The sequence below is a fragment of the Podarcis melisellensis genome, assembly GCF_964234715.1.
Source record: "Podarcis melisellensis genome assembly, chromosome: 16".
Taxonomy (NCBI): domain Eukaryota; kingdom Metazoa; phylum Chordata; class Lepidosauria; order Squamata; family Lacertidae; genus Podarcis; species Podarcis melisellensis.
This window is the reverse complement of record NC_138533.1, coordinates 7,156,534-7,182,579: the sequence shown is the minus strand read 5'-3', so window position 1 is coordinate 7,182,579 and position 26,046 is coordinate 7,156,534. Positions and strand designations below refer to the sequence as shown.

Genomic DNA, 26,046 nt, shown 5'->3' with positions numbered 1-26,046 from the left:
TTTGGGGGCTTTGGGGGAAGTGGGGGCTTAGGAATCTTGGGGGGCTTTGGCTCCCTTGGAGTCTATGGGGGTTCAAGTGGTGGTGGAGTGTCATCAAGTAGCCTCACTATAAATCCTGCTGCCAGTGTTGATCTCATCAATCGGTTACCACCATTGGAACTAATCATCAGGCCACCTCCACTTAATATAATCCTCCCAGGAGCAATAGTCTCTATCTCATCAAGTTGTGGCTTTGGGGGCTTTGGGGGAAGTGGGGGCTTAGGAATCTTGGGGGGCTTTGGCTCCCTTGGAGTCTATGGGGGTTCAAGTGGTGGTGGAGTGTCATCAAGTAGCCTCACTATAAATCCTGCTGCCAGTGTTGATCGCATCAATCCGATACCACCATTGGAATTAATCATCCAGCCACCTTCATTTATTGTGACCATCCCAGGATCAATACTCTCTGCCTAGTGTGAGCCAGTTTCTGTGGGAGGACACACCGCCTTTGGTGGCACATCGTCTGTGGGAGGCGACCAGGGATACAGCTGCTCTAGATGCTATTTGTGCTATTAAAGAGAGCGCTCAGACCAGCAGAATGCCCTCACGGGCAATTGACGAACTTGGCATGGCTTCACGACTGATTATCTCATGGTCCTAGGAGCCAGAAATGCCAAGCGTCCCCAGTTCAACCACCAGGTTTACCGGATTCCCAGATGCTTGGCTCATCCATGTTTGCCTTACAAATGCGCAGCTCCTTCCTAGGATGTGTTGATCCCAACTTCTATTCACTATGCATTTCCTCTTCTTCTTCTCTCTGCTTTTGCTGTGGAATGTATCTCCGGTTGAGGGGCAAATGTTTGAATGCATCCAACATGTATTGCATTTGAATGCCATAGAAACATAATACAATTCTGAATGTGTATCAGTGTCATCAAGATCAATGTTTGAATTCCCTTACTGCAATGCCTGGAAGGCAATTCTTCCTTGGTTTCTGGAATGAAAATGTTCTCTGTCTTTCTTTTATGCATTAAACTTAGCTTCAGCATAGCACCTGTTCTCTGTCGGTTTCTTCAATGCTTGTGCCCCACTCCAGCACCAATACCCAACTTAAATCCATATACCTGAGAAACATAACTCTTTTTTGTGGTGGGGTATTTTACTCTTCAAAGATAAATTTCACCATAAATTGTCCCACATTTTAGGTTAATTAAGGCTGGGAGGGTGGAAAACAATTACTGTTAGCTAGGGATGATGTGATTTGTAGTCTCAAACATTTGGAGGGCCACATTTCGGGATGCCTGAGGTAAGCTATGCCCCACATAATTGACCACATTGCATGGCGCTGCTGGATCTTGGAGGAGGAAGGATGGCTTAGTCAATGCAAACCTCCCAAACTGCAGGGCTGATTGGAGAGCATGGGAGACTATTGGCTCATCCAGGCTCCATAACACCAGCCTCCTCTAAACTCCACTTAGGAGCTTTGAGGTACTGAGTCAGTCCTGAAGAATCAAAATTGCTATGTGTTCTCTGGCAAGAATGGCTAGACATTCCTATAAGTGTTCACCCACCCTTCTCTGTGGGGATTCCATGAGCTATATTCAAAGAGGTTCTCTTTCATTTGCCGTTGTGGTTAGGCTTGAGATGGAGGCAGCAGCTCATTTTGGAAGTTCACTCTGTTCCTCCTAATTGGTTTGTGCTGTTGGTCCTTTAACATTTGGTGTTTCTATGACAAAATATTTTCCTACTCCATCTTTTGAGTTTTAGTGTCTTTTCAATCAACTGGAAGAAGTGTTGTTTTCATCCTTATTGGTTCTGAACCTCAGTCATTGATGAATCATTTCAAAGGTTGGTGTGTTTGGTATGTGCCAGCTCAGATCTATTCTGCTCCATGTTTCTACAAGTGTGTATACATGGTTGGTGCCTCTTGTTCGAGCGAGAGCACGGGTATTATGCTGCAACCCCCCTTCCACTCAGTTCTTGAGATTTGTGTAAACCCCATCTTCCCACGCTGGGATGGGTTTATCTGTTTTAAAAAGCCTTTTTAAACTTCCCTTATAATCCCTACATATGTTTGCTTTAAACAAAGCCCTCCAAATTGAATTCAGTGGACATCAGACTCAAAGGGAGCTTCCTTAAGCAAAGTCAGCCATTGGTGCATCTAGCTCAATATTGCCTACACTTTCACCCTGCAACTTCCCCTAAAAGGCATTATGAGCAGCAGTGCCCTTGCAAAGCAGCAGACCACAGTACTGAATCCTCCACTTTACAGGTGGAGAGGGGAGGATTCAATCCTGCTTGGGGGTCTACTTCCAAAGGCCATTCCCTGTGTCTTCCTGCCTGATGTTCAACGCCTTTATAGCCCCTGATCTTTCTGGGTGGGCTCACCCAGGGTGTTCCAGGGCTGTGTCCTCCCAACTCAACCATGATCCTCCCAGATTGGCTCAATTCAGTGAAGGTTCAAAGTCTGGATGAATCCAGTGAAGAGCCTCACCATCATTTATTCCAAAGTAATTCAGTTCTATTTTGAATATTATCTAAAAAGCATCTTTTGAGAGACCATTCAGTTGCAATAAATAAATTCAGGAAGGTAACATCCATCAGACTTGGGAGACAATGGTGCAGTCTGCCTTTGAGGATGAAGTCAAACTGTTTGAAGGTTGCATCACCTGCAATGGCTGTAGAGACCAATACGGGAGAGACATGTTTTGTTTCAGCTGGGGCAGATGAAGGCATGGGGTTTTGCTGCTGCAGATACACCACAGCATTTATTCTGTCTGTGCCCCTCCCAGCAGCCATCCCTCTCTTGGTCACTTCTAAGGATACATAACCTGCCTGCATTCAGATGGCAATTTGTTCCCAATGTTTCCGGCCCAGGTGATATCCCTGTTTGATTTCTTCTTTCTCAAAATGTAAAAGCCATGAGAAAAACTGGAGAACCAGCAAACACCCCTTTTCTCCTTAAAACCAAAAGTTGTTGCACTAAACCACAGATGGGAGCCTTTTTTATTTGCACGTTGGAAGTTTTCTTTTTGGTCCTGTCGCTGCAATCTCACTCAGGACAAGTGCTGGCAGTGAGGAGAAAGACCAGCAGCAGAGTCGGGGACTGAAATGGGGGCCTTAGCCATTGCCTGGCAGTGCCAACCCGTCTGAAGTCACCAACATCACAAAGTGTCAGGGAAGTGCAAATTGCTAGAGAGCCGAGGGGGGAGACTAGCACTTATAGAGAGCCGAAAGAGCTTATTAGCAGCTTCTCATCTGACTCGGAGGAAGAAACAGGGAGGGGAGATTCAGATCCCGGAAATAGCTATTCACTGAACAGAGGAAGTAAGAGGCGGGTCTTTCGACGATTGGCCTGCTGGGGGAGGAGGAGTAAGAAAAAGCCATTTGAGGCATCTGAGTGAGACAGGGACCGACATGCCTTTGAAGCTCTTGTAACCATTTGAACTTTGTAAATAAATCTTCAAGACAGAAACTGGCTGTGTGCCTGGAGTTTAATCTCTGCTAGTTTTGGCAGCACCAACCCCTTACACAAAGGCAATGCATGAAATGGTTTCGTGTCGCATTTGGAACTTTGGCCTTTGGTCTTTGCTTCCCTGTACTTGCCACCTTTGGAGATGACACACCTAACCTCCAGCAGAGGCCAAGATGAGCGCCTTCCCATTTAAAAAGGTAAAGGTAAAGGGACTCCTGACCATTAGGTCCAGTCATGACCGACTCTGGGGTTGTGGTGCTCATCTCCCTTTATTGGCCAAGGGAGCCGGCATACAGCTTCCAGGTCAAGTGGCCAGCATGACTAAGCCGCTTCTGGCGAACCAGAGCAGCGCACTAGAATGCCGTTTACCTTCCCGCCCGAGTGGTACCTATTTATCTACTTGTACTTTGATGTGCTTTCGAACTGCTAGGTTGGCAGGAGCAGGGACTGAGCAACGGAAGCTCACCCCATCGCAGGGATTTGAAACGCCGACCTTCTGATTGGCAAGTCCTAGGCTCTGTGGTTTAACCCACAGCGCCACCTGCATCCCAAAAATATAGGATATCCCATGTTAAATGCACAGCACCATAAATTCAAAGGCTAATCATTAACTTAATGGCTGCCCCTAGTTTTCCCTAATTCATCAACTGCGTCAGAATACCTCTCACTGACTTAAAAGAATGTTCCTGACTCATTTACAGTACTGTAAGAAACAAAAATCTTTTTTGTTTCTTTGCTGATATTGCTGATTTGATCAGATCTGATTTGAATTGAATTCTTACCTGCCATTTGCTATAAGGTCCCATGGAGTGTTATTACAATAAAATATACAGTTACAGAAAAATAAAACTGGTACAACCATAATCTTTTTTATAAGAACAATTAAAAACAGTTCCATATATAAATCAGTCAAAACATAGTTTCCACTTCCCAGGAAACGAAACTTAAAGCTGAAGCTGGGCATGAACTTCTGAATAATACACTGAGAAGCAGGCCTGCTCACTTCTTCAGTGGTACCTCGGGTTACAGACACTTCAGGTTACAGACACTTCAGGTTACAGACTCCGCTAACCCAGAAATATTACCTCAGGTTAAGAACTTTGCTTCAGGATGAGAACAGAAATTGTGCCCCATTAGCTAAAGTGGTACCACAGTTTAAGAACAGTTTCAAGTTAAGAATGGGCCTCCAGAATGAATTAAGTTCTTAACCCAAGGTACCACTGTACTAGCAAGTTCACTGGGAACTGTAGCACCCCATGCGATCCTGCAAAAGGCACCCACAATATAGTGTGGGTACTCATTTTAAAGACCTAACCCATGAGGGAGTGGAACCATTTTGTTCCGCAAACTTCCTACGCACCAAACCCCTGGCTGTTAGTGTTTGGTATGCATTTTTTTGGTACAGAATGTATTGATCTAATGTGTAGACATCTTTCTATTCTAACCAATTCAAGAAGGTTCTGGAAGCTTCTCTGTGTGGTACAAGCTGGAAGTTTCTAGCTGGCAAGCAAGAATCTATTCTGCCTAGAAAGAAGCAGAAGGTCCTTGACATTTTGGTTATTCCTTCAGAGAAGTTGAACAGCTGTTTAAAACTGGTTGCATCATCTCTTTCCATCAAGGTCAGGCTGACTAGAAGAAGAGGCCAGAAGGAGCCTCAGCTTCATTTTCTGTCTCTTTTTTCTTCAGGTGGGGTGGTTTTTATATAGTATGCTTAGAGTTAAGGTTTTAATCTTATTGCCTGTGAGTCCCCCCCCCCCGTGAAAATAATGACACATGACACAATTATTAAGGTTAATGGGCTAAATAAGGCCACAACTTTATTGGTTACAGGTGATGAGTGGTATTGGCTTAGGCATTGATCCTAACCGACTATATCCGACTTCAGCCCATCTGCTTGGAGTCCAGGAAGGGTTAACCACCAATAGGGGGAGTCCTGCTGATGCACATCAACTAGAAACTCCTCCAGGGTCACTGATAGGGGGCATGCCTTGGGCCCTCACCTCCCCAGGCTTCAGACAGGGCCACGCCCCCCGGAATCCTTTATCGGACTACCCTTCAATATGTGGGGCAGGTGATGGCGCTACCCCCCTTCTTCCATCTACAGAACAATACCAATGCCCAACCACCAATACCAAGAAAGTTGTGGTGGTTTGCTATGAGGTAGGTGAAAACCAAGTGGCTGGTGCCAATTTGCCAAGTGGGAAAATTCCTACCAGACCCCTCAATGGCGACCAACCAAGGTCCATAGCAAGATCAAGGAACGAAAACCTTACATGGCGGGAGGGTGGGAAAAGCAGGAACAGCTGGCAGGTGGGGAAAGAGGGAGATCCCTGGCTGTGTCCTGCCTTAAATAGGGCAGGCCACGCCCCCAGAGCCAGCCAATTGGCTGGCCAGGGGATGACGCGGCTGGGAATCTCCCCAATCACGTGGGGCTGGGCTCCAGCTGCCGCTCGCGTGGTGGGTTCGTGAAGCCCCCACCTCCTCCGTAGGGCGGAAGTGGCTGTGTAACCTATTATAAGTTTAAGTCCGCTGCAACTAGATTTCTTATGGACTGTGCCAATCCTGAAGATGTATGGATTTGTGACTATTATGCTCATTTACCTTCAGTACTAAAGCTCTGCTGGATGAAGAATGAATTCCCTCTGGTTTATTTTGGGAAATCTTGCAACGTGTTTAAGCTTTACTCTGCTAACTATATGTTGGAGTTTGCTCTGGATCAATATGAGCAGTACCAAAAAGCAGTTAGTGCCTCACTGAACTATTTGGGTTGCTGGTTGGCAGGGCTGGGAAGGGATTTCATAGGGGAAAAAATATTTCATCCAGAAGTATCATAGAATAAAAGAACTGCAGAGTTGGAAGGGACCCCAAGGGTCATCTAGTCTAACTCCCTGCAATGCAGGAATCTCAGCTGAAGCATCCAGGACAGAGGGCCAACCGACCTCTGCTTAAAAACCTCCAAGGAAGCAGAGTCTGCAGCTTCCCAAGAGAGTCTGTTCCCCTTTGGAACAGTTCTTAGTGTCATAAAGTTCTTCCTGGTATTTAATGGGAATCTCATTTCTTGTAACTGGAAACCATTGGTTCCAATCCTACCCAGCAGGGAAGGAGAAAACAAGCTCGCTCATTGTCCATTTGGTATCCCTTGGGATATTTGAAGATGGCTGTCATATCTCCTCTTGGTCTCCTCTTTTCCAGGCTAAACACACCCAACTCCCTCAACTGTTCCTCATACGGCTTGGTTTCCATACCCTTGATCATCTTGGTTGCCCTCCTCTGCACACATTCCAGTTGTCAACATCCTTCTTAAACTGTGGCATCCTGAACTGGACACAGTATTCCAGATGCCATCAGACCAAGGCAGAATAGAGCAGTACTGTTACTTCCCCTGATCTGGATACTACACTTCTGTTAATGCAGCCTAGAGTAGCATGACCTTTTTTTTTTTTTTTTTTTTTGGTGCTCCATCATACTGTTGACCCATGTTAAGCAGGTGGTGAGCTAAGATCCCTAGATCTTTTTCACATGTACTGCTAGTAAGCCATGTGCCCCCCCCATCTTATGTTTGTGTGGCTGCTTCTTCCTGCCTAAGTACAGAACCTTACATTTATTCCTATTGAAATTCATTATGTTAGCTTTGGCCCAGTTCTCCAATCCGTTAAGGTCATTTTGAATTCTGATTCTGTCTTCTGCGGCATTAGCTACCCCTCCCAGTTTGGTGTCATCTTCAAATTCCTCAATTCCTTCATCCAAGTCATTTAGAAAGGTGTTGGACAGCAATGGTCCTAAGGCAGAACCCTGCTGCATCCCACTTGTAACTCCCCCCCCCCTCCCCACGATGACGAGGAACTATAAAGGAGTACCCTTTGGGCTCAGTTAGTCAATCAATTCAAATCCGCCTAATTGACACCTCACCCAGCCCACGTTTTACCCACAAATTGCTTCTAAATTCTCCTGTGCAACAGCATTCTCCTCAGGAGCTCCGATTTGCCCTCCACATTGGGAAGCATTAAAAAACAACCCTCAGAGAACAGGTTCAATGCTGAAACTAAGTTTAATGCAAAAGAGGAAGTCAGAGAATATTTTCTGTTCCAGGAAAAAAGGAAGAAACATCTTCTAGGCTTTGCAGTAAGGTAATTCAAACATAGATATTGATGAGTCAGATAATGCATACACAATCAGAGTTGTATCGTGTTTCTATGGCATTTGGGAGGAATAGCGGTTAGATACATTCAAAGATTTGCCCAAAGCTGGAGATATGTCCCAAAGCAAAAGCACAGAGGAAGAAGAAATGCATAGCGAATAGAACAAGACATCTTAGGAAGCAGCTGCACATTTGTAAGACAAACATGGATGAGCCAAGCATCTGGAAATCCCGTAAACTTGGTAGTTGAACTGTGGGCACTTGGCGTTTCTGGCACCTAGGTGTCCATGAGATCATCCACCGTGAAGCCATGCCGAGTGTGTCAATTGCCGGTGAGGGTATTCTGCCGGTCTGAGCGCTCTCTTTAATAGCACGAATAGCATCTAGAGGAGCTGTATCCCTGGCCTCCTCCCACAGACGATGTGCCACCACAGGCGGTGAATCCTCCCACACGAAGTGGCTCACACGTGGCAGCGAGTATTGGTCCTGGGATGACTAAATTAACTGGAGGTGGCTTGATGGATACTTCCGATGGTGGTAACTGATTGATGCAACCAACCCTGGCAGCAGGATTTATACCGAGACTACTTGATGACACTCCGCCACCACTTGAACCCCCAAAGCCCACCCCAATGCCTCCTAAGCCCAGCCCAATGCTTCCTAAGGCCCCCAATCCTTGGCCCAATCCCCCAAAGCCCCCAAAGCCACAACTTGGTTTCAGCGAGCCCAGACTGCCAACTGGGTAACAGGATGGGGTGCAACAGGTGGAAGTGTAGCCGCAGGCCATTTTGGACTGCTGGATGCTGGATCTGAAAAGATAATGAGTAAGACAATTTATTGCTGATTCATGCATCCAAGTCGTAACAAAAGCCACAACCACAACAATGTGCACTACCACCACCAGTGAAGAAGAAGAGGAAGAAGAGGAGAGATTATCACATAATCTGCAAGTCTATATCATAAAAACATTAATCAAGCCAACAAAGAATGCCGCAGGACAGCCTTGGAGGCCAATTGGTGGTGTCACCACTGGGCTTGTCTCACTTAGTTGTGACCCCATCAGACGGTCTTCTTAGAGTTGGCTCCCCACTTTTGGAATGCCCACCCCATTGAGATGTCCCAGGAAGGATCGAAAAGCATCCTTGTTTACCCGCACGTTTGGTGGCTGAAAAGTGTCCTCCTGCTAACCCTGAAATGATCACCTTTTGAAACTTTTATTTTACATTTCCAAGGGTTCTGGGGGTTTTCCAGACAAAAGCAATTTTTAATTTTGTGGGCTGAACAAGGGGAGAAGACCGGAAAACTCTAAGAAACATAAGAGGTTATTTTATTTCTATCAAAGATTTCTGTCCTTTCCCTTCACGTACACATGCCCCTTCTTTGGCTGGGACTATTTTATGTTTGGTTCACCATATGCTGTCGATTGAAGAAGGTTAATAGTATATATAAAAAATTAAATAAGCAATATCTGACCTAGGAGTGGCCAGTGGCTTCAGTGTTGGTGTGTTCCATTGTAAAACCACTTGTGCCACAGGGAAGTTCACCTTCATTTCCACTTGAAAGAAATCTCATTCCTTGTACAGTGGTACCTCAGGTTAAATACTTAATTCATTCCAGAGGTCCGTTCTTAACCTGAAACCTGTTCTTAACCTGAAGCACCACTTTAGCTAATAGGGACTCCTGCTGCCGCACCGGCGGAGACCGATTTCTGTTCTTATCCTGAAGCAAAGTTCTTAACCTGAAGCACTATTTCTGGGTTAGTGGAGTCTGTAACCTGAAGCATATGTAACCTGAGGTACCACTGTATTATGAACTTTTTGGTTCAGCTCTTATTCTCTACAATAGGGATGATGAACCTGTGGTCCCCCAGATGTCCTTGGTCAACAACTCCAACCATCCTTGCCCCCGGGCTATGGGCTATACTATTGGCTTGATGGTATTTGAAGTGCAACAACACTGAGACAGCCACAGCTTCCCCGCCATTTCTGCAGCAACAGAAAGCAGATATGTTCCATCCTGCACTTGACAACCCTTAAGATATGGGGCAATGGCAGGTATGTTGTCTCTTCATCACCTCTGCCATCGTCACCTAGTTTCCATTTTCTGTTGTGCTTTTCAGATTGCAAGCCTGTGGGCAGAAACTGATCATTTGAAAGGTGTTCTTGGAGCCTTTTGTAGAAGCGTTGGTTAAGGATATTTTGAAGAAGCAAATGGCAAAAAGCTCATTTTCAAGACTCTGAATATATGTACCCCTGCAAAAATACTCTGCCATTCATGTCCGAAGCCATTGCTTGTCACCAGGTTCAATGAGGAGATTTATCTCCACTTCCCAATCATTGGCCCAAGTGAAGAAGAGAAGAGTTTGGATTTGATATGCTGCTTTATCACTACCAGAAGGCGTCTCAAAGCAGCTAACATTCTCCTTTCCCTTCCTCCCACACAAGAAACACTCTGTGAGGTGAGTGGGGCTGAGAGATTTCATAGAAGTGTGACTAGCCCAAGGTCACCCCAGCAGCTGCATGTGGAGGAGTGGAGACGCGAACCCGGTTCACCAGATTAGGAGTCTACCGCTCTTAACCACTACACCACACTGGCTCTCTTTAGGCAGCTACCCTTCATTTCTGAGACTGGGAGGCCCATCCCTTCCAGAGCAGGCTCTACCCGGAGGTATAGCTTGTTTCTCCTGATAGAGGAAAGGCTGTAGCACAATAGTAGAGAACATTCATAGCATTCAAAACAGGCCAAGCTCAATACCTGGCATCTCAAGGTAAGGCAGGAGAAGGACCTTTCCTGAAACCGGGGAGAGGCACCACCAGTCAGTGTAGACCAGGAATTGGGGTGGGGCTTCTGTGGCCCTTCAAATGCTGTTGGATTCCAAGACCCATCAGGCCCAGTTGGTACAGCCAATGGCCAGGGATGGTGGGAGTTGTAGTCCTTTAACTCTCTGAAGACAATAGATATTCCCCATCCCAGCTGTAGAGAGATGGACCATTGCTCTGACTCCGTATGAAATGAGCCTTTCTACATCTCTAACCTGTGGGATGCAATCGGCTGGGAGCAGTCAAATACAGCATTCCTTGTTTTGCTAGAGTGGACATGCAAGGGAATGTTTGGTTCAGCCAGTCGAAACTTCCTGTTCCTCCTGGCCTGGATTATCCTTCTTTGCATGTGACTAGTGGGTGGGCATGGCCTTTCCAGACCTGGTAAAAGGACAAGGCATGCTGCCACTCTCTCTCTCTTTTCCACCTTCTTTTTGTCCTGTAAACTTCCTGGAATGAACGGCTGGCATCCAGTCAAGCAGTCCCCCAGGTCCCTTATGGGATAACACTGTTAGAATAAGTTTGTAATTTTAAGCCTTAAGCCTGCCTTCAGGGATCACACTGTCCTCTGCCTGGTTGTGAGTAAACTTTCTTTTTATTGCTTATGAATAAGACTGAGGTGTCTTTATTCTTTTAGGAGAGATCCAAGGGGTCTTACCAGGAAAATATTAGAACACATTTCAATCTGGACAAGCCAGATTGAATTGCGTATTGTCTTAAGAAACTCACGTGAGTTTGCAACAGGTTTTCTGCTGTGTAAAGGGGAAAGTAAAGAAACTTGCTAACGCAATTTAGGAAGGATATTAATAAACAATATATCCTCTCCTGCCACCCTCAACATTCCCACACAACCTTCCAAAGTGACAAAGAAGATGAGCAAAGAGAAGCAGATCTAGGTTCAAAGAAGGAGACGGAGAGAGTGAAGTTTGGACAGGAATAGGCAGCAAAAGGCATGGAGTTCTCTCACTTACCAACGTCTGAAGAGAAGTACTCAGGTGAAGGTGAGGGGAGCTGTTGTTAGAATCGTGGGCAGCAAGTCCTTTTATACGATTCTAGGACCGCATGTACCTCCCTTGTAGACAAAAACTGCCTTCAGGTGTCCTACCCCCAAAGGCCCTGACTAATAATTGGAAGCGGACTTCATCCTGAACCACCCTGTATTCATAAAGCAGGTGTTTTATCCAATTCCATTCCCCTTTCATTATCCTGTTGTTGACTCCTTTTTATGATTTAAGGCACTTATTAAATTGGTGCCAACTCCACTCCATAAAGAATGTAGGTGTGTCTAGGTAGGCTACAAGGCCCCTGTCTACTGAATTCTATAGATTTGTGTAAACCCCATCTCCCCATGCTGGTATGGGTTTATCTGTTTTAAAGATGCCCTTTTAAACTTCCCTTATAATCCCTACATATGTTTACTTTAAACAAAGCCCTCCAAATTGAATTCAAGGGACATCAGCCTCAAAGCGACCTTCCTTAAGCAAAGCCAGCCATTGGTCCATCTAGCTCAATATTGCCTACACTTTCACCCTGCAACTTCATTCATTTAATTCATTTATTTAATTAATTTATGTACCGTCCTATACCCAGAGGTCTCAGGGCGGTTCACAAAAAAAGATCACAATATGTAAAATAAAGATAAAAACAATAACCCAATATATATATATATATATATATATATATATATATATATATATATATATAATAAAAACAATAACCCACATTTGAAAAGGGCATAGGATGTCAATCAAATCAACCAGAGGCAGGGGCATCTTACCCATAGAGGGAAGTGGCACGGGGCGCCGGGGCGCCAAGTTCTCGAGGGCACCAGGGAAGAGGAGGAGGCTGGATGCGGCGCCTCCCGGCATCAGCTCGTCACACTCGCCCACCTCCGTCATGCTGTGCCATAGCAGCGCCATGCCCGGAGCCTCCACGTACCGTGGCCACCGCGGCATGAAGTGGCCAGCTGAGCCGGGAGGCGCCACGTCCAGCCTCCGCCTCTTTCCCGCCAGAGGAGCCGCCCTCCAGCCGCATCCACAGATAAGGAGCACCTCAGAGAAGGCCCCGTTCTCATGTTGCCACCCTCCTGACTTCTTGCGGAGGAGGCACACAAAGGAGGGCCTCAGAAGATGATCTCAGGGTCCAGGTAGGTTCATATGGGAAGAGGTGATCCTTGAGGTATTGTGGTCCTGAGCCGTTTTATTTATTTTTTTTCAAATGATTTTTTATTGTTTTCCTTACATATTCTTTTCCAACAAATTGTAATAGCACCATACATTCCCTTTGACTCTGCCGAGTCGCGACCCCCCTCCCTCCCCACAACTGGTATATTTATCCTCTTTCCATCATGCACATCATTCTCATATTAGTACTATTATACATTGGAGGTATTATGTCAATCCTGCTAGTGTCTTGACCTCTTTACAATTCTTCTTTAAATATTCAATATATTTACTTCAGTTATTTTGGTATCTTTGATCTCCCTGGTCCCGGATCCTCCCTGACAGTTTGGCAAGTTCTGCATATTCTGTCAACTTCGCCTGCCACTCCTGAATAGTTGGTATATCTTCTATTTTCCATCTTTGGTCCTGAGCCGTTTTAAGGCTTTATAGGTCAAAACCAGCACTTTGAATTGGACCCAGAAAATAATCGTAAGCCAGCATAGTCGGACCAGGATCAGTGTAATGTGCTCAAACCGTCTTGCTCCCCTTCAATGCATTATGAGCAGCAGTGCCCTTGCAAAGGAACAGAGCAGTTGGTCACTTCTAAGGATACATAACCTGCCTGCATTCAGACGGCACTTTATTCAATTTTCCCAATGTTTCCTACCCGGATGATTTCCCTGTTTAATTTGTTCTTTCATAAATTATAAAAGCCACTTCTAGAAACCAAGTCCTATCTCGTTTAGCGTTCTTATCCATGTTAGTTGCTTCCAGAAAAAGAAAAAGAAATCTGTAACCCTGTTAAGCTGGAAAATCTCTGAAGTTTTACATTGTAATCTTCCCATTGTTTTCATGGCTGAGTGGGGATCTGAACCCTGGGCTCCCACTATGCCACAGTTAGCTTTCAACTACATCACACTGGTTTTTCATGGTGGAATCACTGAAGAACAGAAGCATGCACACACAAAAATGTTGGCAACATGTCCAATGACATCCGCATATAGATCAAAAAGCTATAGTTCCATAATGCAACAGGTAACATGGTGGAAAAGGGACATTAGCAAGCAGGACAGGAGCTTTAGTGCTCTGACCAGGAAAAAAAATGGCTAGGAAAACCCCCAGGCAGGGTTAGCATTTCTCTCCATGTGCAGTGGTACCTTGGGTTAAGAACTTAATTCGTTCTGGAGGTCCATTCTTAACCTGAAACTGGTCTTAACCTGAGGTACCACTTTAGCTAATGGGGCCTCCTGCTGCAACCATGTGATTTCTGTTCTCATCCTGAAGCAAAGTTCTTAACCCGAAGTACTATTTCTGGGTTAGCGGAGTCTGTAACCTGAAGCATCTGTATCCCGAAGTACCACTGTAATGTGTGTGGGGTTATTTTATTTTATTTTTTAAATTGAGTTTCCAATAAAGTGCTTTTTAAAATTAATCAATCAGAGAAAATAACTGGGAACCAGAGCAGAGGGAACTTAGGAGGGAGTGTGACATAGGTTGAATGTAGACTGATATCTACATTCCTTTTCTTGATCTCATCAGTATCTGATGTGTAGATGGTTGTGACATGAGAGAGGCTGCTTTCTCTGTGGCTGCTTTCTCTGTGGCAGGCTAAAACTTTCCTGTTGAGACAGGCATCTTGTGTCTCCTAAAACTTGGTATTTAGTTGATCTTTGATATCCTGAATTTATCTGCAATCTTCCTTTCCCTCCAATGAGGAAAAGGTGGAGTATACATGGCCTCCCCTCTCTTATTATTTAATAATCATGACAACACTACAAGGTAGATTGGGCTGAGAGATAGTGACTGTCCCAAGTTCACGCGGGGAGTTTAATGGCAGAGTGAGGATTTGAGCCAGCATCTCCTAGTACCCAGCCTAACAGAAAAGGATGTCGGTGTTTGTGTGTGTGTGTGTTCCTTTTTAATATAATTTTTATTAAATTTTCTGTTTTACAATTTCAAACACTCATTTTACAACCTTAAGATATCAATGACTTCCCTTCTCTTTCCATGGTTTGCTTTACATATCTTAAATCCCTCATATTTTTACAAAAACTAAACCAATCGGTATTCCACTTTTGCATCCATCAAAACTTATTTACACTTGTATTTATCTTAATGCTGCCAGCATTTTCAACTGTACACAATTATTTTCCATATATTCAATAAATGTTTTCCAATCTTCTTTATATTCTTCTTGTTCTCTTATTCTATATGTTAATTCTGCAAGTTGTGTGTATTTTGTCAACTTAGGTTGCCAATCTTCTTTGGTTGGGACCTCGCTCGTTTTCCATTTTGGGGTTAACCAAACACGGACTGCAGTTGTTGCATACATAAATAACCTTTTCTGACATCTGGGGATTTCATTCCGAATTATCCCCAACAGAAAGGACTCTGTTTTTTGCGTGAAAGTACTTTGAAACATTTCTTTCAATTCATTATAGATCACTTCCCAATACTCTTTCCTCCTTTTACATGTCCACGACATATGAAAGAACGTTCCCTTTGCCTGTGTGTGTCTCCATAAAGAGAGAGGGTCCAGGTAGCTTGCAATGAATCTTAATACAAATGTCACAGGAAATGTCACAGGAAAAAAGAAAGCACAATGGATATGCCTAAGAGGGGGAAGTGCTTCACTCCACCAAATACACTCATTCTGAAAGCCGACTATTATGGGGGAACAAGGCTTGGAGCATGAACCCCCTTGAGCACCTTGAGTCCTCTCTCTCTCTGCTTTGGTGAAGTCACATACCGTAATTAAAGTGCTGCTTTGATTTCTTCAATATTACAGGGTAGCCATATGCAATCAAAAGTAGATGGGAAAAGCTGCTCATATGTCTAGGGACACAATGTTCCTTGACTACTGTGGGCATAATTAAGGCTGGATTCAGAAATGAAAAACAGCAGGTGTTCATACTATCCATAGACAACTATGGATAGCTCAGACACCTGTTGTCATGAACTCATCTGTGCCAAGTAGAGAGGCACAGCATGAGTTAGGAAGCAGCCAGCAGCAGGAAAGCTTGCATTTCTCTCAGAGAGCTGGGAGCAGTCAGATGTCTGCTCCCTCTCCCCCTGACACTGAAAGGAATGCAGATAAGACGCTAGCAGAGGGTGGGATGGAGAGACACCAACTCGCTCAAGAAGCACAGGTAGGCTCAGAAAGCAGGAGGAGGAGTATTTCCTCACCGGAAGAGGAGGCAATTAATCCTATGAGCCCAAGGAGTAGACGTATGCGGAAGGTATTAGACAGGAAACAAAACCAGAAATGTAAGGGTCATAGGTTGAGGATGTTCTGCAGAAGCAGGAGGAACTCCTCAGAAGGGTCAACTGGATCGTAAGGTACGGAAGCTCCGATAGAGCGTCCAAGGCTGATTGTTTATTTTGCAATAAATCTTCCAGCTAACTACAACTTGCGTGTTGTGTTATCAAGATGGCGGCCTGGGCTCCTGACACCTATGGATAGTCCTTGGTCACACATACCACCTCAGACCTCCCCATAATAGTCAGGTTGGGAGCTAATTTTGTCAAAACAAACCTTCCACTTTTACCAGGACTGGGAAGCCTTTCCCAGCTAGGCCTATGTTGCCTTCACAAGCCGTAGATAATTTAATGACATATGTATTCTTTCACCATTGTGAGTTTGTCAGCCATTTAAGCCCAGGAGCACATTTGGAAACTGGAGAGACTATCATGGGCACCACACAGACAGCAGAACCATGAATCCAAAATCACTTTTGTTGCTTACGTTAGAATGCTTCTGTCACAGAGAAGTGGCTCAGTGGTACAATAAGTGCATCACACACAGCAGGTCTCGGGTTCAATGGCCAACACCTCCAAGTAGGACTGAGAAATGATTCCTGCATGAAACCGTGGAGGACAGCTTGCGTCTCAATTTGCATACACCAGAGGTGAGCATCATAGTGCCCTCCAGATGTTGGATTATAATTCCCAAACGCCTTTTCCATTAGTCAAGCTTTGACTGGTGCTTCTTTCAAAGTCATGGCCAAATTGTGTAACAACTGAATGGCTCAGGCCACTGAAACACTCGATCCTGAGCCCCCTCTCCTGCTTTGTGAAGCCTGCTTGATTCCCTGGTATACTCTAGAGCACAGGGCAATGAGATAAGCTGGGAGATGGTTTGAATGCAAGTGGAGGAAAATTCCAGATGAATGCAATCCAACACTGGCAAATTCTCATTATCAAGACTACTTAGTGGCAAAAGTAGAGACATCACCTTGCCACCTTTTGTCTCTACAAAAGTAGAGACATCACCTTGCCAACAAAGGTCCATATAGTAAAAGCTATGGTTTTCCCAGTAGTGATGTATGGAAGTGAGAGCTGGACCATAAAGAAGGCTGATGGCCGAAGAATGGATGCTTTTGAATTCTGGTGCTGGAGGAGACTCTTGAGAGTCCCATGGACTGCAAGAAGATCAAACCTCTCCATTCTGAAGGAAATCAGCCCTGAGTGCTCACTGGAAGGACAGATCCTGAAGCTGAGGCTCCAATACTTTGGCCACCTCATGAGAAGAGAAGACTCCCTGGAAAAGACCCTGATGTTGGGAAAGATGGAGGGCACAAGGAGAAGGGGACGACAGAGGACGAGATGGTTGGATAGTGTCTTCGAAGCTACAAACATGAGTCTGACCAAACTGCGGGAGGCAGTGGAAGACAGAAGTGCCTGGTGTGCTCTGGCCCATGGGGTCACGAAGAGTCAGACACGACTTAACGACTGAACAACAACAACAAAAGCTTAGCGGAGGTGAATACAAAAAAGAAGGCACTTTCCTGCTTCCATTGTTTCCTCATGGTGACATTCGATTTTTTTTATTAGTTTTCAATTACAATCCAATAATCGCCTCATTATAACGATACCAATTTATAATACAATTATTAATATCAAGAGTTCAAATACCAAATTATATAATTTAAGTAAGGTGGCCCCCCACGTGCTAGAATTGATTGCTTGATTATTCGCTTTATTTCTGCATTCCCAAATCTTATTAATTTCTATTCCATTCCGGTCAAATAGTAATCCCTTATACAACAACTGCAATATGAAGAACTTCTATTTGCCTTGACACATTAAATGATTTATAAAACTCCAAGTGGGAAACTCAAACTATATCCTTCTTCTTCCTGTCTGTGGCAATTATTCTGTCCGCGGTGTTTCTTCCTGTCCTCGTAAAATGTTGTGTCTTTCTTTCCCCTGGTTGTTGCTGTTATCCATCATGCTTTGGGCGAAGCTGATATCCCATTGTTGCTCCAGAAATTTCTCCATTGCTCCATCCTGTGCTTCTTTGTTTTACAACTTTAACAACAGCTGCAAAAACCACTCTCTCCCAGTAAGTAACCTGTTTTTGCCATTTTTCCTTTCAGCCTGGGAACGAGAGTGGTCTGTCGACCTGCAGATGACTCAGTAATGAACATTATCAGTTCCTTGGCAAATTCACAGGCTCCTTTTATCTTTTTGTCCAACTTAAGATAAATGAGCAGTTATAATTCCAATTAAATTAAATTCCAAGTCCTCTTAGCGTTAATCAGTTCACTCCATAAATAATAAAGGATAGGGAAGAGTCAGCTGCATGAAACCCTGGAGGACAGCTTGCTTCTCAATTTGCGTACACCAGAGGTGAGCAGCATAGTGCTCTCCAGATATTGTTGGATTGTAATTCCCAAACATCTTTTCCATTAGTCAAACTTTGACTGGTGCTTCTTTCATGTCAGACTAACCTGATCTCGTTTTTTGACAGAATCACAAGCCTGGTAGATGAAGGGAACGCAGTGGATGTAGCCTACCTTGATTTCAGCAAGGCATTTGACAAGGTGCCCCATGATATTCTTGTAAAGAAGCTGGTAAAATGCGGTCTTGACTATGCTACCACTCAGTGGATTTGTAACTGGCTGACTGACCGAACCCAAAGGGTGCTCATCAATGGTTCCTCTTCATCCTGGAGAAGAGTGACTAGTGGGGTGCCACAAGGTTCTGTCTTGGGCCTGGTCTTATTCAACATCTTTATCAACGACTTGGATGATGGACTCAAGGGCATCCTGATCAAATTTGCAGATGACACCAAACTGGGAGGGGTGTCTAACACCCCAGAGGACAGGATCACACTTCAAAACGACCTTGACAGATTAGAGAACTGGGCCAAAACAAACAAGATGAATTTTAACAGGGAGAAATGTAAAGTATAGCATTTGGGCAAAAAAAAATGAGAGGCACAAATACAAGATGGGTGACACCTGGCTTGAGAGCAGTACATGTGAAAAGGATCTAGGAGTCTTGGTTGACCACAAACTTGACATGAGCCAACAGTGTGACGCGGCAGCTAAAAAAGCCAATGCAATTCTGGGCTGCATCAATAGGAGTATAGCATCTAGATCAAGGGAAGTAATAGTGCCACTGTATTCTGCTCTAGTTAGACTTCACCTGGAGTACTGTGTCCAGTTCTGGGCACCACAGTTCAAGAAGGACACTGACAAACTGGAACGTGTCCAGAGGAGGGCAACCAAAATGGTCAAAGGCCTGGAAACAATGCCTTATGAGGAACAGCTAAGGGAGCTGGGCATGTTTAGCATGGAGAAGAGGAGGTTAAGGGGTGATATGATAGCCATGTTCAAATATATAAAAGGATGTCACATAGAGGAGGGAAAAAGGTTGTTTTCTGCTGCTCCAGAGAAGCAGATACGGAGCAATGGATCCAAACTACAAGAAAGAAGATTCCACCTAAACATTAGGAAGAACTTCCTGACAGTAAGAGCTGTTTGACAGTGGAATTTGCTGCCAAGGAGTGTGGTGGAGTCTCCTTCTTTGGGGGTCTTTAAGCAGAGGCTTGACAACCATATGTCGGGAGTGCTATGATGGTGTTCCTGCTTGGCAGGGGGTTGGACTCGATGGCCCTAGTGGTCTCTTCCAACACTATGATTCTATGATTCAAAGTCCTGGCCAAATTGCGTAACAACTGAATGGCTCGGGCCATTGACACACTCATTCCTGAGCCCCCTCTCCTGCTTTTTGAAGCCTGCTTGGTTCCCTGGTATACTCTAGAGCACAGGGCAATGAGACAAGCTGGGAGATGGTTTGAATGCAAGTGGAGGAAAACTCCACCCCCATCATCCAGCCCAGAAATTGAGGTCCAACTCCAAGGACTTTCTGGTGGTTCCCTCACAGCAGGAAATGAAATTATAGGGACCCAGGCAAAGGGCCTTATTGGTAGTGGCACCCACACTGTGGAACACCCACTTGTCAAATGTCAAATTGAAAAACAAATACAGGCAAACCCCCATTTATGTGGGGTAAATCACGTGTATTTGTAACACCACTGAAAAAGTCTGCAAACTCTACATAATTGGAATCCATTGGTTATTGTAATTGGTATTCACTAGAGCAGCAGAAAGCAAGTCAATGCTGGCAAGCATATCTGATTGATTCCTGAAGAATCAGCAGGGTTGAGCATTTCCATGTGCAATACCGGACATCCATTATAATGGATCTATTATAATGACCAATGCAGTTAGTTTCATGCAGTGTGGAAACAGGGCAGAGCGAGCTTGCAGTTGGAAAAATGAGAACCTGAAACTGGAATTTTGGTCCATCCTTTCATCTACACAGCAAGAGGAGCCTTCCAGTCAATCTCTTTATCTCTACTCACACTGGTGGGGGCAAGAGAGAGGGACCCTGTGCCGTCCATCATCTGGCATGACTTCTGCAATCTTCTTCTCTATCTTCCCATCTTATATCCAACATAAGATGATGGAAGCTGGATAAACTCCATTTCCTCTTTCCTCCAAGATGTCTGTTTGCTTTTTCCAGGCTTTGTGGCCAGTCCCCAGGCCTCCCCTGTGAACCGGCTTATGGTGGACCGGATCATCTTCCTCCTGCCAAATTGGCCAATGGCGGTAGGAATTTAGAGAGCGTTCCCCTGAGCATGAGACCAACTGACCAACAGCGGCATTTCGTCCCAAGCCCATGGCAAGTACAAATGAATAGCCTGCTGGGACTTTTGGTCTCTTTTATGCCGCACTGGTTCTCCCGTCCTCCCATCCTCCCATTAGGGTTTTTCAGATGGTACAAGCTTGCTATGGACATTGTTGGTCGCCAGATTTAGGGGCTGGGCAAGAATTTTTCCCATCTGGCAAATTGACTCCACCATTTGGGTTCTTGCAATTGTCACAACTCTGTAAGGCAGATAGGCACTGGCTAAGCCTAGTCTTGGATGGAGGGGAGATTGTAGCCTCTGTCTGCCCCTCCATGGTTAAGGGTATCCTGTTTAAAGTGGCAGATACTGATCATGTATTCACACTATAGGAACATGGATCAGAATAGAGCTGAGCTGTCATACACTAGACACTCCAGCCTTTGCAAGGATTCACCAGTCATTGGGGCTCAAAACCAATAATGATGAAGGCGAGAATACTACCAGCTAATTAAAAAGAACACCAGAAAATTATTTTGTCACAGAAACACCAACTATTAAAGGTGCAACAAAACAAAGCAATTAACAGGAACAGAATGAACTTCCAAAATGAGCTGCTGCATCTATCTCAAGGCCAAGCACAACCGCAAATGAAAGAGAACCTTTATGAATATAGCACATTAAATCCCCACAGAGAAAAGTGGAATGAATACTAATATGAACATCTAGACATATGAATGTCTAAACATTTTTGCCTAGGTACATATAGCAATTTCACCTAGGTACATATAGCAATTTTGATTTATCTGGACTGACTCAGTACCTCAGAGCTCCTAAGTAGAGTTAGAAGAGACAGGTGTCATGGAGCCACCAGGCACTCTGCTGTGGCCAACATTGGCTTATTGCCTCCCTCCCATTAAGCCTCCAAAACACTAATCAACTGGGGTAGAAACCACACCACACAGCAATTAAATGAGGTGGCCTGATGCCAAATGAAAGGAATCTTCTTGAGATGTATTTGATAGGAATCCTCTAGGGCTTAGGGTCACAAACAGCAAATATCCAGGAAGTGCAGCCAGATTGCATATAGTAATTACCTCTTTGGGGCTAATTAAATGAATGAAACTGTATAAAAGGGCTCCACATAGAAGTTTTTTTTTCCAATAGCAGGTTGAGGCTTCTCTTGTCTCCAGCTCCCGTGTTTTCTCCTGGTGTTGGTATGTCTGCTTTTAAACTAAACTTTGTGGGAGAGGACCTCTCTTGTTGGAATTTGTTATTGTGCTTTTGACTTCAGAGGTTAATATAGTGGCACCCCGGGTTACAGATGCTTCAGGTTACAGATGCCTGAGGTTACAGACTCCGCTAATCCAGAAATATTACCTCAGGTTAAGAACTTTGCTTCAGGGTGAGAACAGAAATCATGCTCCGGCGGTGCGGCAGCAGCAGGAGGCACCATTAGCTAAAGTGGTGCTTCAGGTTAAGAACAGTTTCAGGTTAAGTACGGACCTCCGGAACAAATTAAGTACTTAACCCACTGTTTATATATGGGGGGGGGCACAGGCTTGTTCTCTCACTGATGTCATTTGCGTGACTGGTCTAAATTTCATTTTCACAGAGCCTGGAGTAAATGAGGTGACAGCTCATGGGATCTCCTGAGAAGGAGAAGGGATTGAGACATTTAGAAAACTAACCCTTATGAGGGTGGGGCCGTTTCCCCCTGAAAACTTCCCACCCAACTCTGAGGTATTTCGAAAGGTATTTTTTCCCCTTCAAACTCAATTAGCTTATGATTGTTGCTTTTCTTCACCTTTGTCTTCTCTTTTTTTTAAATAATTTTTATTGAGATTTTCACAAATTTTTAAGATAACAAACAAAACATAAAACATAAAAGACATACAACACGTATAGTTTCAGATCTTAATCTCTTATAACTTACTTTCCCGACTTCCTCATGCCTCCCCTTTCTGTATTCTCATGTCTAATTAATTGATCAGCAAATCCTTCCCTTACTTTCAACTTAATTTTGTTAACCCTCATTTTCTTTTATCATAACCATTATCTCTATTTAACCCCTAATTTTCTCATCCAGCATCAATCTAACATTCACTAATTTTTGAATATTTCTTTAGATAGTCTTTAATTTTTTTCCAATCCTCTTCCGCCGTTTCTCTTCCCTGGTCTCGGATTCTGCTCGTCATCTCCGCCAAAGCCATATAGTCCATCACCTTCATCTGCCATTCTTCCACGGTGGGTAGATCTTGTGTCTTCCAGTACTTTGCAATAAGTATTCTTGCTGCTGTTGTAGCATACATAAAAACACCTTTGTCTTCTCACCATAATAAAATATTTGAGGGGGCTGCCACCCCCAAGCTGATGGACATTGGTATTCAATTAACGTGTGTGCACCGTGTTATGTGATCAATTATGTGGGGCAGAGCTTACCTCCCCCCAAAATATTTTATTGAAGTTGGCAACATGCCCACAAAATTCCCACACAACGCTGATCTATTTGTGATGGTGTTTCTTCTTCCCAATTTCCCACATTTTATGATGCATTTTTTGTGGGGGAGAGTAAAGCCACTTACAAAAAGGGGGTTATGTTTCTCAGGGATATGGATCAAAGTTGGTGTTGGTGCTGGAGTGTGGGGCAAGCATGAAAGAAACTCACAGAGAACAGGTGCTATGCTGAAGCTAAGTTTAATACATAAGAGGAAGGCAATGATTTTCATTCCAGAAACAAAGGAAGAATTGTCTTCAAGACATTGCAGTAAGGTTATTCAAACATTGATCTTGATGACACTGATAATACATACACATACAGAATTGTCTTATGTTTCTATGGCATTCAAGTGCAATACAAGTTGGATGCATTCAAATATTTGTGCCTCAACTGGAGATACATTCCACAGCAAAACCACAGAAGAAGAGGTAGAGGAAATGCATAGTGAATAGAAGTTGGGATCAAGACATCCTAGGAAGAAGCTGCACATTTGTAAGGCAAACCTGGATGAGCCAAGCATCTGGGAATCCTGCAGACTTGGTGGTTGAACTGGGGACAGTGAGGACATTCTGCTGGTCTGAGTGCTCCCTTTAATAGCATGAATAGTGTCCAGAGCAGCCGTATCCCAGGCCAGCTCCAGAGGAGGATGTGCCCCCACAGCCAGTATATCCTCCCACACGAGCTGCCTCACACGAGGCAGAGAGTATTGGTCCTGGTAGGATCACAACAACTGGAGCTGGATAAATGATCTTTCTTGATGCTGGTACCTGAATGATGCGATGAACACTGGCAGCAGGATTTATGGCGAGGCTACTTGAAGGCACTCCACCATCACTTAAGCCCCCAAAGGCTCCATAGCCCCCATAGATGCCCATTAGTACAAAAGCATTTTAGGCAGTGCCAAAGCTAGGATACATTTTGGAGTGATGGGTCCTGGAACTGAAAAGATGATAAGCAAATATTCATCCAATTTATTCATGATTCACACATCCAATTTATAACAAAACAACAACCAAAACAACAAGCCCTACCTCCGTCAGTGAAGAAGGAGAGGAAGAAAAGGAGATTATAACACAATCTGCAATCCATTTTTAAAAAACCCTATCTTTAAAAATACCCAAACCAGCAAGGGTGCAGCAGTTCAGCAATGGAGGCCTCTTGGTGGTGTCACCAACGGGTTTGTCTCTGTTGCGACCTCATGAGATGGTCTTCATCCAGGCAGCTCCCCCCTTTTGGAACACATTCCACACTGAAGTGTGTCTATCATCCTTATGATTAACTTTGAGAAAAGATCTAAAACATTCTTGTTTACCCTTGTCTGTTCCTGCGAACCCTGAAATTATTACATTTTCATGCTTTTCTTTTAAGTTTCTAGGAGTTGAAGGTTGTCCAGAACCATCAGAATCAACTATGAAGGGTGTGAGAGCACAGGAAAAGTCAAAGAAATGTAAGATATTAATTAAAGCCGCATAATGGAACTGGAAATTGGACAGCACCAATGCAGAGACTGTGGGGGAATAAACTCCATACTATGTACCATAAGCATATCTCTTCTTTGGAAAGCAGACAACAACCCCTGGCCTATTTAAAGAACAATAACTTCATAATCAGAATTTTTTTTTAGCTCTAGCTGGGGGGAAAGAAACAGATATTCCAAAACTGAGACAAAGTGGATTTATTCATCTCCTTGATCAACATAGCTAGCTCATGAAAATGTGAATTAATCACCTCTGCTCATCTGCAGGCAGAATACTTCACTTGTGACCAAGCCTCTTATATCTGTATATATCTATTAGTATTCTCGCTCCAAAATGTCAGAGACAGAGGCAGCGAAAAGGAAATGGGAGGAAGCGGGATTCCCTTGAAAACCCGTGGAAGATTCACGCACAAGGAAGTCTGCCTCTGTTCACTTTGCAATTGTATTTAAAAGAAAAACATCCTCCACTCCTACTCTAGAAACAAAATGAGGCTGCTGACATATTCACGAAGCCACGAAATGAGTGAGACCAGAGTCAATGGCAGACAGAGGCAGCTCATTCTACTTTTGTCCCCATCCTCCTTCTTCCTGAATTGAACATCTTCCCCATCCCTAAAAATGCAGGCATTTTGCAGAATGGCCATTTTGAAAATGAGTTTGCTCAGTTCCTGAGGTATCATTCTCTTTGGCCCACTTCAATAACAGATGATTTAATTTCATGGCATACAAATTTCTCCTAAATGGTAGGATTATAAATCTTTATTACAGAAATCCAGGGAAATTTGTATTTCAGATGAAAATTGGCACCACAACTTCCCACACCTCTGGGGCATAAAATGTGATAATTCTTTGTAGAAGCTTATTATGCTTAAATGCCATGGAAGGTCTGGAGGGCACATAAATTTGCACATGGCTCTAAGTTTGCTACTATGGATACATAGGGGCATGTGGGGATGTTATGTAATTTGGTAGGCTTTCTTGTCTCCTTTTGGGGAATAAGAATTTCCCCCTTTTGAGATTCCATTGAATTGAGGTTTCATCCCTATCTGTGTCATAATGGATAGTATACCACACCCTCCAACATTTATCCAATGTAATTAGGGCCGTGAGACCAGAGCCAATCGAATACAGAATTAGCTTATTCTAGTTTTGTCCCCTTCCTTCTTTTGCCTGAAGTGAACCTTTTCCCCATCCCTTAGAATGCAGGACATGTTGCAGAATAGCCTTTTTGAAAAACTACTTTGCTCAGCTGCTGAGATATTCCTCTCTTTGACCCACTTCAAATCCAAATAATTTAATTTCATGGCATAAAATTTTTTCATGGTAGGCATTAGGATTATAAATCTGTACTAGAGAAATCCCAGGAAATTTGAATTGAAATATGGTATTTGAGATGAAAATCAAGACCACACATTTCCACAGCTCCAGGGCATAAAATGTGTTAATTCCTTGTAAAGGCTTATTATGCTTATTAGTCACTCAAGAGATTAGGAATGTTTTATTTGATCCTTTAGTACCTACTCAATTTACTGTATACAGAACCAAAATATGGTTAGCTGTAATTGTTTTTAAAAAACCCAC

At 44.0% G+C, this 26,046-nt stretch overlaps 1 long non-coding RNA gene across 1 annotated transcript in view; it reads right to left on the bottom strand.

Moving 5' to 3' along the window:
• Positions 1-6,882: 6,882 nt before the first annotated feature.
• Positions 6,883-26,046, bottom strand: part of LOC309358725 — a 258,724-nt gene continuing 239,560 nt past the window's right edge. The window contains exon 3 of the long non-coding RNA XR_014163521.1: positions 6,883-6,907. This is a non-coding gene — a long non-coding RNA (uncharacterized lncRNA). The remainder of the gene's footprint in view (positions 6,908-26,046) is intronic.